Source organism: Vombatus ursinus, unplaced genomic scaffold (assembly GCF_900497805.2).
Source record: "Vombatus ursinus unplaced genomic scaffold, bare-nosed wombat genome assembly UNPS02014945.1, whole genome shotgun sequence".
NCBI lineage: Eukaryota > Metazoa > Chordata > Mammalia > Diprotodontia > Vombatidae > Vombatus > Vombatus ursinus.
This window is the reverse complement of record NW_020954723.1, coordinates 24,065,703-24,080,051: the sequence shown is the minus strand read 5'-3', so window position 1 is coordinate 24,080,051 and position 14,349 is coordinate 24,065,703. Positions and strand designations below refer to the sequence as shown.

At 35.9% G+C, this 14,349-nt stretch overlaps 1 protein-coding gene across 9 annotated transcripts in view; it reads right to left on the bottom strand.

Moving 5' to 3' along the window:
- AREL1 (apoptosis resistant E3 ubiquitin protein ligase 1) overlaps positions 1-14,349 on the bottom strand; it is a 60,912-nt gene that overhangs the window by 40,025 nt on the left and 6,538 nt on the right. Inside the window, exons 1-2 of one of the 9 annotated variants that reach the window (XM_027844850.1) lie at positions 7,458-7,473; positions 7,070-7,129 (exon numbers count right to left, since the gene is read on the bottom strand). The exons of the other annotated variants lie outside the window; for them this stretch is intronic. The gene's annotated coding sequence lies outside the window, so the exon portion shown is untranslated. Of the gene's footprint in view, positions 1-7,069; positions 7,130-7,457; positions 7,474-14,349 lie in introns of those variants that run through there. 9 annotated transcript variants of the gene reach the window in all.

Below are 14,349 nucleotides of genomic sequence, written 5' to 3'. Positions count from 1 at the left end.
CAATAAACATAGGAATAAAGCAAGGATCCCCCCTCCTTCCCTTCTATTATATGACATATCTAGAAATGTTAGTAATAGCAATAAGATAAGAGAAAGAAGAATTAGATGGGCAAAGAGACAAAACTATCATTATGTGCTGATGACAAAATAATTTATTTAGATAATCCTAAGGAATCAGCAGAGAAATTAATTGAGACAATTAATAGTTTCAGTAAAATCAAGACTGTAAACTTATTATTCTCACTGTTACCATCCTAGTATAGTACTAATAATCACAATTATTGAAATTGTCTTCATTTTCTTCCCCATACAATACAATCTTCACATTCTAGCCAGACATCTTCCATAATTTGGCCATATCACCCCTCTGCTGAAAAATCTTCAATGGCTCCATATTGTCTCTCATACAAGTTCAAATTCCACAGAATCAACATCATTTCTATATAGCAATAGTAAAATTGAAGAGACGATAATAGAAGTTCCATTCAAAATAACTACAATATCTGGGAATCAATCTACCAAAGCGCATTCAATAAATGTATAGACAGTTACAAAATACTCCTTAACACTAGAAGGACCAGAATTTAAGAATACCTTAAAGGACCAAGCAGCATCAATTGACACAGTGTATTGTTGTTGTTTTTAATCCATAAGGCAAAGAAAATAGAGATGAAAATGTTTATTTCAAAGCAAAATTATAATACTACTGTGCCAATTAAAGTGCCTGGTCCTTCTAGTGTTAAAGAAATAAAGAATAACTTAAATAGCTGGAAAAAAAATTCAATGCTCAAGGCTGGGCTATGACTTGACAAATATGACAATACTACCAAAATGTATTTTACAATTTAGTGCTAAAGCACCAGCCACGGAGTTAGGAGGACCTGAGTTCAAATCTGACCTCAGACACTTACTAGCTCCTGGGCAAGTCATTTAACCCCAATTTCCTCCAAAAAACAAACAAAAAAAAAAAAACTAGTACCAAGAAAACCATACTTCTAGGGAATACTTTACAGAGATAATTAAAATAATGATAAAATTCACTTAAGAGGAACAAAAGGTCTAGAATATCGAAGGAAATAATGAAAAGGTAGGAATGAAAGGAGAATAGCACTTCCAGACAACAAACTATATTATGAAGCAATAATTACCAAAATTATTTGGCACTGGTTTAAAAATAGGAAAGGATTAGTGAATGGAACACACTAAACAAGTAAGAATCAGAAAAAAAAATTAACTCAATAAACCAGTATTTGATAAACCTAAAAATATAAATTACCTAGGAAAGAACTCCCTATTTCATAAGAACTGCTGGGAAAACTGGAAAGCAGACTAGCAAAAACTGGGTTGAGACCAGTACTTTATATCATATTCTACAACATATTCAAAATAGATATGTGATCTCAAAATTAAAGATCAAATCATGAAAAGATTTGCAAGAAACGAATATACCTTTCATAGCTGTGGCTAGGAGGTGAATTTTTAACAAACAAGGGACAGAGATAAGATTAAAAGATAAAAGAGATAATTTTAATTATATTAAATTAAAACAAACAGTGTAACTAAGATAAGGGAATCTGTTAAATGGGAAAAATATTTGTATCAAATATCTCTGATAAGCATCTGATATCCATGATATAAAGACAACTAACAAAAATATGCAATACCCAAAGCCATTTCTCCATAGATAAGTGGTTAAAAGATATGAACAATTCTCAGAATTGTGAATTAAAAACAACCATATGAAAGAATGTTCTAAATCATTAAAAGAGAAATGAGAATCAAAACAATCTTGAGGTTTCACCTCATACCCCACAAATTTGTAGAGATTACAAAAACAGGGATAGTTAATGTTACAGAGTATATGGAAAGTCAGGTATACTACACTGTTGATGGAGCTGTGAACTGGTCCAACCATTTGAGAAAGTAACTTAGAACTATGCAAATAAAGTGACTAAAATGTCCATACCCTCTGACCTAGAAATGCCACTGCTAGGTATAGATTCCCCAAAAGGTCAATGATAAAAATATGATACCTATATACACCAAAATATTATAGCAGCATTTTTGTGGTAGCAAAGAACTGGAAGCAAAGTATACGCACACTGATCAGAGAATGGCTACACATATGTGGTAACGGAATATTATTGTGTTGTAAGAAACAATCAACACAATGAATACAGCGAAGTATGAGAAGACTTACATGAACTAATGAAAAGTGAAGTGAGCAGAACTAAGAAAACAATATACACAACCATAATAATGTAAATACAAAGTACAACCACAACAAAACAACAGAAAGTGAAGGCTATGAAAATTACAATGGTCAAAAATCTCTCCTTGGTCCCAAAGGAGAGCTATCAGAAGAAACCTCCCTGTTTTCTTTGTAGAGATGGAGGACTATGGGCAGGGATCTCAGCATATAACATTAAACTTTTTTTGATATGTCAGTTAGTTTTACAGAACTTTTAAAAAAATTCCTCTCTCTTTTTTTATATTCTTTATTACAAAAATGACTCTCTGAGATGCTGGAGAAAAATACAATAAGAAATGCAAGTGATATAAAAGCAAAATATGTCAATAAGATTTATTTTTTTAAAAATAAACTCAAGAATGAATACTATAGGAGCAAATGGGATAAAGAAAAATGATGACAAGGTCAGCACTGATATTACACATACTGCTGGCTTAACAGATGTCATAATCATTAAGAAGACGGGCAAACATTTCCTTCTGGTTTATATGACACTGCTTTGTTATGCGTAGCTTCACAGATGAGGAGGCAAAGTATAAATTATGCAAAGTAAGAAAGATCTCTGTGAACATGGAAGTCACCTCTCCATTTAATGACCCACAATGCCCACATCATTTCATCATTCCAAATCTTCTTGTCAAAGAGAATGTCATTCAAACTGATTTAGAAACTGACAAAAATCACTAGACTGGTAACTTGTACAGGATGACTAGTAGAACTAATTTGGGTCAAATTCATATTATCACCAAAAGGAAAAGATACATTGTGTTTTTGGGTTTTTTTTTTTTTGTTAACCATGTGAAAGATATTAATGGAAACAGTTTTGCCACTAGACTTTTCAGACATACTTGTAATTAGCAAAAGTAACAAGCCCTGGATTTTTCTGCCCAAAGAAAAGCTTCTCTACCTCAAAACTGCCAAAGAAAGAGAGAAGGGATTAGTAGCCAAAGCAATGGATAAATGACTGCACATCAGAACTAACAGAGATTTTAAAGCCAATTCAAGAATTTACAATAGGATTTTTTTTTTTGCTTTTTTGGTGAGGCAATCCGGGTTAAGTGACTTGCCCAGGGTCACACAGCTAGTAAGTATTTTATTAGCTTGGCTGATCTCTGACATCTAAATATGCTAGCAGTTTACAATTATAAATAGCACCTATTTTGGCAGAGCACATACATTTTAAAGAACTTTCTTCCTGAAGGAAAAAAAAATGCATTAAAGTGAGAGAGTACTATCCTCTTTTTTTTTTTTTTGGTGAGGCAATTGGGGTTAAGTGACTCGCCCAGGGTCACACAGCTAGTACATGTCAAGTGTCTGAGGCCAGATTTGAACTCAGGTCCTCCCAACTTCAAGGCCGGAGCTCTACCCACTGTGACACCTAGCTGCCCCTCCTCTTTTCATAGGTAAGGAAACACAAAGAGTTGAGCTCAGGAGACTAGTTTATTGAGCTCATTCACTACAAAATTAAACCACTCTCTATATTTGTGATCAGTAAATCAGAGTTTGCCATCCCTATAAAAGCAAGTAATTTTTTACCCCCCTAGATGCAGCTGTACCTTTAGTTAATGATATATACATTTCAAAAAATCAAAAAATAAACTAGAAAAATTTTTTCAAGTTTTCTCAGGACCCATTTAACAAAGGGCTATATCACTCCACAGATTATATCAGCAATTGTCTTAGCTGATCCCAATGTTCAGTGTGCATCCTCTAACAAAAATTAGTTTTTCACATAATTATTTCCCAAGCACAAGTTTTATTAAATTTATTAAATGTTTTTATTAACAACATTATTAGGCCAATGATCCATACAACTTCCATAAAACTGAATCAAATATCTATCCTCTCTTCCCTTCAATCATTAGAGGCCTAAATAGCTCTAAAATGCTGAGGGACACCTTAGTTGTAGATTCTATTTCAAAAAGCTGAGACATTTCAATCTTGTGCCTATCAGAGTTCCAAATAACCTACTTATTTCCAGAAAAGTTAAGAACTAGAAAGTTAAGAAAGAGGCTGGCTGTGGGAGGGTGTGGTCTATAGTGCCTTCTAGATGTAAGTAATAGATGTGATTCCAGGGAAAAAAGTACTAACTGAAAATAAAAAGCCATTTTGTGAAAAACTCATGAAGTATAGTAGACTTACTAAGAGGGAACCATTAAGTAGCTTTCATCATCAAACAATGTAGATATTTACCTTAAATTTTCTCTTGTTTAAATTTTACTCTGGTTTAATTCCTTCCACCCTCCCCAATTCCCACCCCCCAAAAAATTACCATTTTCCATAAGATTTCACCCATGAGATATTTATACAGTTGTATATTTCTGCAGTCTTTGTTCTGCCAAGTTTTAAGGATTTCATTTATATTCTTTCCTCATAAGTCAGTCCCTCCAGTTCCTTAATCATTCCTGTTATAATTCTCTGAACTCCCTCCAATTGCTCTATAGCTATCTTGTGATGAGGTGCCTTAAACTGATTGCAGCCTTCCAGGAACTGTCTCATCAGTCAAAACAAAATGAGCTAATCCTCCTTAGCTCCATGACCTAATACTTCTGTGTAGGCAATCCCCCAAAATCACACAACACTAGATTACTGTGATATTACACTACAATTTCCTATGTAATCTTCTGGTTAACAGTCCCATTACCACCTAACCCAGGAAAATAATGTATGCTTATATATGATTTTTTTACCATTGTTACTTTTCAGCTTTCTCCACTACCACCCAATATCTGTGTTTCAGATTAATTTTCTCCAGATGCCTTTGCTAAAACTAAGTTGCATTTCATGCTGTAATTTCCTGACTAGGTCACCATCTTTAGGTTCCTCTGTATTAATTTTTTTGGATTCCCTGGTGTTCTCATCACTTCCTGGTTTGACATGTCCTGCAAATGTAATTCACACGTCATTCCCACTCATTTTCATTATTAGTAAGGATACTAACCTAAACATGACCCAAAGCTGACACCCACTACCATAAATTCTAACAGTTCAATGTTTAAAATAGTTTTAAAGGCATGTAACAATTTCAAATCTAAACTGATCCGAATTCATTTTCTAGCCCTGTATAAATACTCCAGATCAGATAGCTTGTCACGATCTTTTTTAACTACTGCATTCCATTTTATCTCTAATTAAGTTGTCCCAATTCTATTATCTCTTTGTTTAAGTTTCAATTTGCCACATTACCAAGGTCTGTTTAGGTTACAGACTATGTCTGCATTTGGCAAGATTTTCAAGTTATAAAAGATTTTTCCCCTTTAGCCCTAATAAATTGCATTTCTCAATTTAACTTAGAGGGTTTTACTTCCAGTTCTTCTCCTCAAATTAACATGAAACATCTGTACTGCTGATGCTGAGTCAAATAAAAACACTAGGCCCTGGCCCATCTTCAGGTTAAATCAGCTTCAATTAACCACTTTCAAAACTAGTTTCAAAGCTAGTCCTCTTAAAATTATTCTCTGTTGTCATCATTAGCTGAAGCAGAGTAGTTATTAAAGTATCATACACTATCTGTTAAATGGAAATTTTAGGATTAGAGAATAAAGAACTTACCAAGAAGATAAATGTCAGAGACAGTAAAAACCCCAAGTCTATTAAATTCTATGCTCTGCCTACTGAACAATTCTGCCTCCTACAAAAAAAAAAAAAAGTCTAATAACCTGGAATTCAACCAAAAACTCTGTAGCCTAAAAAAGGAGATAACCTATCACAAACATTCAGGAAGTAGAATGTAAAACAAAACAGTTTAGGTTTTTTTTTTTTTTAAATTGGGCAAATCATTTAACCTCTCTGAGCCACAGTTTCCCTACTTATAAAATTAGGGAGTAAAACTTAAGTCCCTTTCTATCTTATGATTCTATGAAATATGTCTCTAGAACAGAGGAAGCAAAAGGGATTCAGACCTGAGCAGGAGGGAAAAGAGAAGCAACAGCTGAATAGTTTTTGACTTCACACAATGATCTAGAGACAGAAACATGGTAAATTGAATTATCTTTGTCATATACACAGGTCATTGAAGTGCCAGTATCAATTTGATATTCCTCATCCTCGTGTTTTTCTTACATATAAAACTGGACTTCCACAGTGCCAATAACCTGCAGAATTAGAAAGCACCCCAGGGTTCCCATACCAAGGCAGCTTTGGATATTTAAGTGACCTTGAGATGCTGACTCTTAGTTATAGTGGGAAAATTTCAGGACTAATTCCCTGAATCTGACAAGCCGTCTCCCTCAATAAGTCCAGGAAGTTACTTCATTAAGTTTTGCATGAAATGGTAGGCAAGTAGCCAGTTCTGCGATCCAGTGGAGTAGAACTAGAGCTACCTTTTGGGAATGTCTTTTCCTTTCCCTTCTTACAACATGTGTGTATGTATAAGTATTTATTTATGTATATACTTTACAAATATAAAACACATATATACATAAAAATAGGTGCTGATAGAGTCAGAAATACTGACTCTCCTAACAATTATTTTACTTTCTATCCTATTTTTATTTCTAAGTACATGCAGTATTTTACATACTACAAAGAAGAACAACCTTAGCTCAGCACTTCTGCAGTAGCTGACACTACATCAAACTCTAAGGAGAAACACTCAACCAGTCACAAAAAGTCCCAAGGTAAAGCAGCCCAGCTCTATGGGAAAACCAATTCAGATATTCAAATACCTTCACTACATTTCTTTCCTGCCTACCTAACAATCATTGCCTGTAGGAAGAAATAAAAATTAGAGTAAACAAAGTTTCAGGAATCAAGGTCCAATAAAACAACATTTGTCGTCAACAGGGGGCAAAGCTGTAACAAGCTGGAATTATTTACCTCACGGTCACTGCTCCTCCCCTTTCAACACTGGTCAGGACACTCAACAGAATCCAGGACCTGTTCTCCGAGGAACAAAACCAAAATGGCACACAGGTTTCCAACAGCAGGTTCAATTCCCCTTAAGGCATGGATTCCTTTATTTCCTTTCCCACCACTCCCAGCTAAACTTAATGCTTTAGAGAAAATGATTCTTTGAATCTTTTTCCATCTATTTTTTTTTTTTGCCAACCATTCTGTCATCCCCAAAGAGATGACAAAAACTTCTTTACCATTGTGAAAAAAGATTTGAAAGGGCAGATTTTTCCTTTTCCCATTAGTTTCAATATGTACAATGAAAATCAACACAAGACAGAACTCCCCAAAGGGGGCAAGAGGGTTGTCATACCTGGATGTTTCAATCTTTGAATAAAAGGAAAGGGAACAATGTAGGAAACTTGTTCTCCCAAAGACATTATAAAATTCCTTCTATCCAGTGGTTTAATCTGCAGTGAAAAAGTACAATCAAGTACAAAAAGATGCCTGTAATTCAAATTCACAAACAATGGTTAACACCGCAAAAAAACCATGCAACCTGCATCGAAAATGACGGCTCCTTTTGCACTGACAAAATCAGTGTAATTAGGAACTAAAGGGTGTTTTTTGGTGAAGGGGAAACGAGGTCCCCCCAGGTGGGAAGTTCAGCAGCCATTCACAGGCCCCATCCCACTGTTAGACATATACCTTGAGAAGATCAAAGATAGATAAAGGGGTCATACATCAAAATATTCACAGCAGTACTTTTTGTAGTAATAAAGAACTAGAAAAATAGATGCTCTTAGATTAGCAAACAGCTAAATAAATTGTGATACATGATATTCATGTGCTTTAAGAAATGACAATATAATACAGAGATACATGGGAAGATTTGTCTGAACAAATGCAAAGCACACTCAAGAAAAAATATACAATGAACACAATGTATACAACATCGAATGCAACAATGTAAACAGACAGAACCAAAAAATCATTGAATGCTGTGAAATTATAATGACCCAGCTTGGCCCTAAAGAGAAAAAAAGATATCTTTTCCCTGCTTCTTTGCAGACGTGGGTTCTATGAATGTGGAATAACATATAATGTCAGACTTTTTTAATATGTTGGCTAGTTTTGCTGACCCCTTTTCTCCTCTTTTTAATTTTCTATTATAAGGGATGAATCTCTGGGAAGAGAAGGACAGAGATATATTGAGAAATATAAATGTTATACATACAAAAGAGATCAAACATTCATTTTTTAAAAGAAACAATAAATATTGAAGAACTCAGAAAAGCATAGGGAAATTTATACGAACTAAAGCAAAATGAATTAAGCAGAACCAAAAAAACCAACAATAACCACAGCAGTTTAAATTGAAAGAATGAGAAAAAATATACTGTAAACTGTGAAAAAACAAGCCTGGCCCCAAAGAAGAAAGTGTACCTTGTTCTTTTCTTTTCCAAAGTGGGAGTTGATGAGTGTGAAACATTGCAGCTGCTGTCAGACTCAGTTGAGGTTGATTAGTGTTTAGGAACTGCCTTTTGTTCTTTTTTTTTTATTCTTTGCTATAACAGATAACTCTCTGGTGGAGGAGGTGGGAGGGTGAATACATTTAGAAATAAGTGATGTAAAAGAAAAATCTTTAAAGAAAATGAATCTTTCACAAAGCAACACATGAAATGATTAAGAGTGAAGCAAGCAGACCCAGGACAACAATATATACAAAGACTCAACGTAAATGGAAAGAAAAGCTAAAAATGAATGCACTAGACTGTAAGCTCCCTGAGGACAAGATCTGTTTTTTACCTTTATTTGTATTCTCTGAAGCAGTGTGCCTGGCACATGGTAGATGCTTAATAAAACTGGATGACCTATGTAATTACAATGTGACCAAGCCTAACCACAAAGAAGAATTGAGTAAATGAGTTTCCTTCCCCTCTCTGCACAGTCCAGTACTATGGTTGTAGAACACTGCATATAATATAATATAAACCAATGTTTATTGGTTTTACTGAACTACTCTTTTCCTTCCTTTTTAACACTTTGTTACAAGGGATGACCCCACTGATATGGAAGAAGAGGGGGCCATATTAATAAATACAAATTATGTAAAAACAAAATGATTCTAAAAGTAAGATTTAAATAATTCCTAAATGAAGGTGGTTAAAAAAGCATTATGAAAATGAGATTTAGAATAAGATTATAATAAGAGTTTGAAACATTGCTAAGCAAAAAAAAAAGAAAGAAAGAAAACAAATGCTTCAGACACAAGACCTACATCAAAGATGATAGCATAACAAAAACTCAAGACTCACTCAACTGGGCAATTGAGGGGCAAAAGAAAATGGAGACTTGAGCAATGATTGGATGTTTGGATTTTTCCAGATCTATCTGGAAAGAATTAAGGTACTGGAAAGAATTTTCTTTTCTTTTTTTTTTTTTTTGGTAAGGCAATTGGGGTTAAGTGACTTGCCCAAGGTCACACAGCTAGTATGTGTCAAGTGTTTGGTCTGAGGCCGGATTTGAACTCAGGTCCTCCTAACTTCAGGGCCAGTACTCTATGGAATGAATTTTCTAACTGCTGATTAATAACCTGGGCAAATATACAGAGATGCAGCCTCCATTAGGAATCCTAGTAGGAGCAAACCAGAAGAACCAAAATTTCAGCAGTTATGAAGGAATGTTTCTTTCAGTCATCTGTAGAAACTGCACTATGTCTACATTTCTTCCAAAGCAAATAAAAACACGTAAAAAAAAATGCAGATTAGTTCCCTGCATTTTGTACAAAAGGTTAAAATGGAGAAATGACTCTCTACTCTCCAGTGTATAAGGGAGAACCAAATGTTTCTTGAATGAAAAGAACTATTTCAAGAGGAAAACAGAGGGAAAAAAAAAAGACTCCAAGGAGGCAAAGGTGAACCTAAACCTGGTGCAGGGGAATGGAAAAATGTGACAAAGAAAAGAAAGAAGGATCACTAAATCTCTGGAGCTATGTATGTAATGGGTTCAAGGCTGGTCCCATAGAGGACAGAACCGGACCCTAATAGGAAGCAGCTTCCTGTACTTCACAAAATAACATAAGGATTCATCGGTGTTGCCAGGAGAGAGAACGTCTATGACTGACCAAAGGAAGAAGAAATGAATCCATGTGTTAGCCTGACACAAGCCATTGGGAGGCTGTCTTACACACGAGGTTTGCCAGTTCCTCATCCATGTCACCTGGCTGTCTTCCAAGGCTCTGTCCTTTTTCACTCTATACTGCCTTACATGGACATTCCATCAGCCTTGCTGAGTTCAATCATCATTTCTATGCAGATAAATCCCAGGTCTATATATCTATATACAGTCTCTGCTGAGGTAGTCATGCATCACCAACTGCCTTTTGGTCATCTTGAACTAGATTGGTATCTCAAACTCTACATGTCAAAAAACTTCATATGAACCCTTCCTTTTGCCACACTTCTCTATTATTGTCTAGAGAATCATCATTCTCCCAAGCCCCCCAGGTCTGTAACCCCAGCGTCATCCACCACCAAATCCTATTATTTCTACCTTCACATCCTCTCTTATAGGTCCATTTCTCTTTACTTATACAGACATCACACCAGTCCAAGCCCTCATCACCTCTCTCCTGGACTAGTATTCAACCACTTACTAACTGGCCCCCCTTCTGTGAAATTTTCCCCACTCCAATCCGTGGTCCACTCAGCTGCCAAGGTTATTTTTCTCAAGCATAGGTATGAACATAACACCCCCCACTCCCTATACTGAATATAGAGAAGGTGAAAGACAGGAAGAGCCACAATTTCAGCTGTTATGAAGGAATGTTTCAGTCATATGTAGAGATTGTGCTATGTTCCTATTACCTCCGTGAGCAAACACAAACTCCTCTGTTTGGCATTGAAAGGTCTTCATAAGGGAGAGGGATACAGGGGAAATTTTAGGCCATATAAAAACAAAAGATATCAATCACTTTTTTTTTTTTAAATAAAGCTCTTCATAAGCTGGCCCCTTCCTACCTTCCCAGTCTTCTTATAATTTACTCTCCTCCACACACTCTACATCCTACTAAAATAACCTACTTACAGTTTCACAAGCATGAAAACTCTATCTCCCACCCCCATGCCTTTGTTCTGGCTCTCCTACGTGCCTAGAACACTCAGCCTCCTTACCTTTGTCTCTTAATTTCTCTGGTTTCCTCCAGGACTAAGTTTAAATCTCATCTCCTGCAGGAGGCCTTTCCCAGTCCCCCTACCTGTTAATGACTTACCCTTTGGGAGTATTTTCCATCTACTCTGGAAATATCTTGTATGGACCTAGTTTATTACGTAGTCTCCCCCATTTAGGTATCAGCTCCCTGAAGGCAGGGATTATTTTTGCCTTCCTTTATATCCCTAGAGCTTAGCACAGTGCCTGGCACATAGTAAGTGCTTAATAAATACTTGACCAACACAGGATTTTACAGAGATACCTCCCAAGAACAATCAAACTGACGACTAATGACCACTTCTTCCAACAATTCTGGTAGAGCCAGATACAGAAAATACTTATACCAAAACAAAGCTCCCTGCGACACAGCTGTTATTTTCATCCATATTGCTTACTGAAGATACAGTCTTTAGAAGCTAGATTCAGGAGAGAATGGGCTTTGGAATTTTTGCTTAAGGATACAGGAATAAAGGGCTCTTGGCTACAGATGGAGTGCACCTAATGAAAGAAGAGAATATATTTGCTAATATGTTTGTGGGTCTGATTTAAGGTTTGTATTGAAATGGAAGAAGCAAACTATCTAATTATAGGTGTTTGGCCAGATATTACTTAGTAGCAAGTATGACTTGGGAAAAATAGTGGTAACGGTGGCTAGTAATTCCCAAAAGACAATATTCAACAAGGGTAGTAATAAACAATGGGCCCTGACATCTAAATTCAAATGCACTGAGCATTAATAATAATAAAATTAAGTATCTTAAAGATAAGGAAGCAAATACAACCTCAGACTTACCACTGACTAGATGGTATGTGTTCCAAGTCTGGAATATAGGAATAAAATGATATGAGTAAGTAAAAGAGGCATTATATATGAAGTCTAGAACAATTTCTTTCTTTTTTTTTTTTTTTAGTAGACTTGTGATTTCATCAGTGCAGGGAACTTCCCAGGAGCAACCTCCTCTACCAGTGTAGACTGGCACCTTCTCTGCAATGTGGTCTTATAAAGTAGCCTGGGGCACTGAGAGGTTAAGTAACTCCCCAATGGTCACACAGCCAGTGTCTATAAAAGATAGGACTTGGGGCAGCTAGGTGGCACAATGGATAGAGCACCAGCCCTGCAGTCAAGAGGACCTGAGTTCAAGTCCAGCCTCAGACCAAACACTTGACACTTACTAGCTGTGTGACCCTGGGCAAGTCACTTAACCCCAACTGCCAAAAAAAAAAAAGATAGGACTAAAAATCAAGGCTTCCTTATCTCACAGAGCTTAACAGAGCTACTTCTCTATCCCATTCACCACGCTACCTCATTTTGCAAAGATAGTATTATATATTAAAAGAGTCTTGTGTTGGCCATCCATGAACTGGAAGGAGGCAGTGAGGTGAAGAAAATGCAAGTGTATCTCAAAGGAGGGAGAAATAGAAGAGCTATTATGATGATAGTATATTATGCATCAGTAGTTCATTAAAAAAAAAAAAAGGCGTTGAATGATGAGGTCCAGAAGCAAAGTAAAAAGCTGGCGGAGGGGTATGATATGGCAGTGATGGGGGGAGGGGGAGTAAGGGGGCGATCAGCTAGAAGTGATCTCAGAGGCCACCTAATCTGTCTCATTTTACAGATTAAGGAAATTGAGGCCCAGAAAGCCCAAGTGGTTTTTACCCAAGGTTAGAGAAAAATTTGAACCTAGGTGTTCTGACTCCAAAGTCAATACTCTTTCCACTCAAGTTCCATTATTAAAAACAGAGGAAGCTGATAAATTTTTCATTCACATTACTGATCATTTCAACTTTTAGAAAGCAGAAGTGGCAAGAGAAACTACCATTGGGGGACCTTAGTCCTACCAATAAGGAGGATCTGGTTGACAAATTAATGGAAAAGTGAGGGATGGGAGGGCAGGAGAAATGCGGGGAGCAATGGTGCTTCTAAAAAAAGCAAAGAACATCAATGAATCATTTGGAAAAAAAAGAAAAGAACAGAAGAAGTTCAGGAGACACAAACAAGAAGGATAATGTTAGACAAACTACCGTATGAAATCTGAAACACACAAAAACCCTGAATTAATGGAGATTCAACATCATGTGCAATTTTTTTGGTTCTTCTCACATAAGGAATATTCATATTTGTTGATGCTTGTCAAGTTCATAATAATAAACAGGAAAAAAATTAAATGATGAGAACCTTGGAAGTGACCATTTAAGAGGACATGGTTAAGAACAAATAAAATGCTTGGCATAATCTGTTGATACCCTAGAATTAAAACAACACATTTCAAAGAGGGCAGAGGATAGGCAAGACACCATAGTAAGAGACAGAGACAGAGTCAGATTACGAGGAGTAAGGAGTCCTCAAGAACTTCAAGTTAAGTAATTCTGCCCAAAGTCATTCTGACTGTATAAACACAGATTACTCCAATGAGGCAGAAAACATGCAATCTTCTAAAGATACTGATTTCTCTATGTCAATATTTGATTTTGCATTTTTGCAACAATGTTTATCAGTGACTGATTTCCTATTTTTGCATCACTTCGTTAGTGATGGCTGTTGACAGATCTCTCACTGTGCTTTATCTTTCCATGGTGTAGAAATCAGAACTACATTTTTCTCATAGAGCTTAACAGAAAGCCTTTTTTCTCCACTTTTGAAAACAGTTGATTTGTTCTTTAAATGTTTGATAGAATTCACTGGTAAATCTATCTGGACTTTGAATTTTTTTTTCTTTAAAAGTTAATCTGTTGTTTCCTCAACATAATTTTCTGAGATTAAGTTATTTAGATTATCTAGATAATAATCAGTGATAACTTGCATCTATATGGAGCCTTTCAGTTTATAAACTGCTTTTTTCACAACAGCTTTGCAAAGTAGGTAATACAGATATTGTTATAGGTACTCTGTAGGCTTATCTGTGGGGTCACACAGTTGGTTAAGCAGCAGAGCTGGTACACAAATCCAGATCTTCTCACCTAAGATCAGCAGCCTTTCCACTAACCACCTTCCTCCTCAAGAAACTGATTTGGCCGTGAAGGAAATCTATCAACCAACTTTTCTTAAAGACACA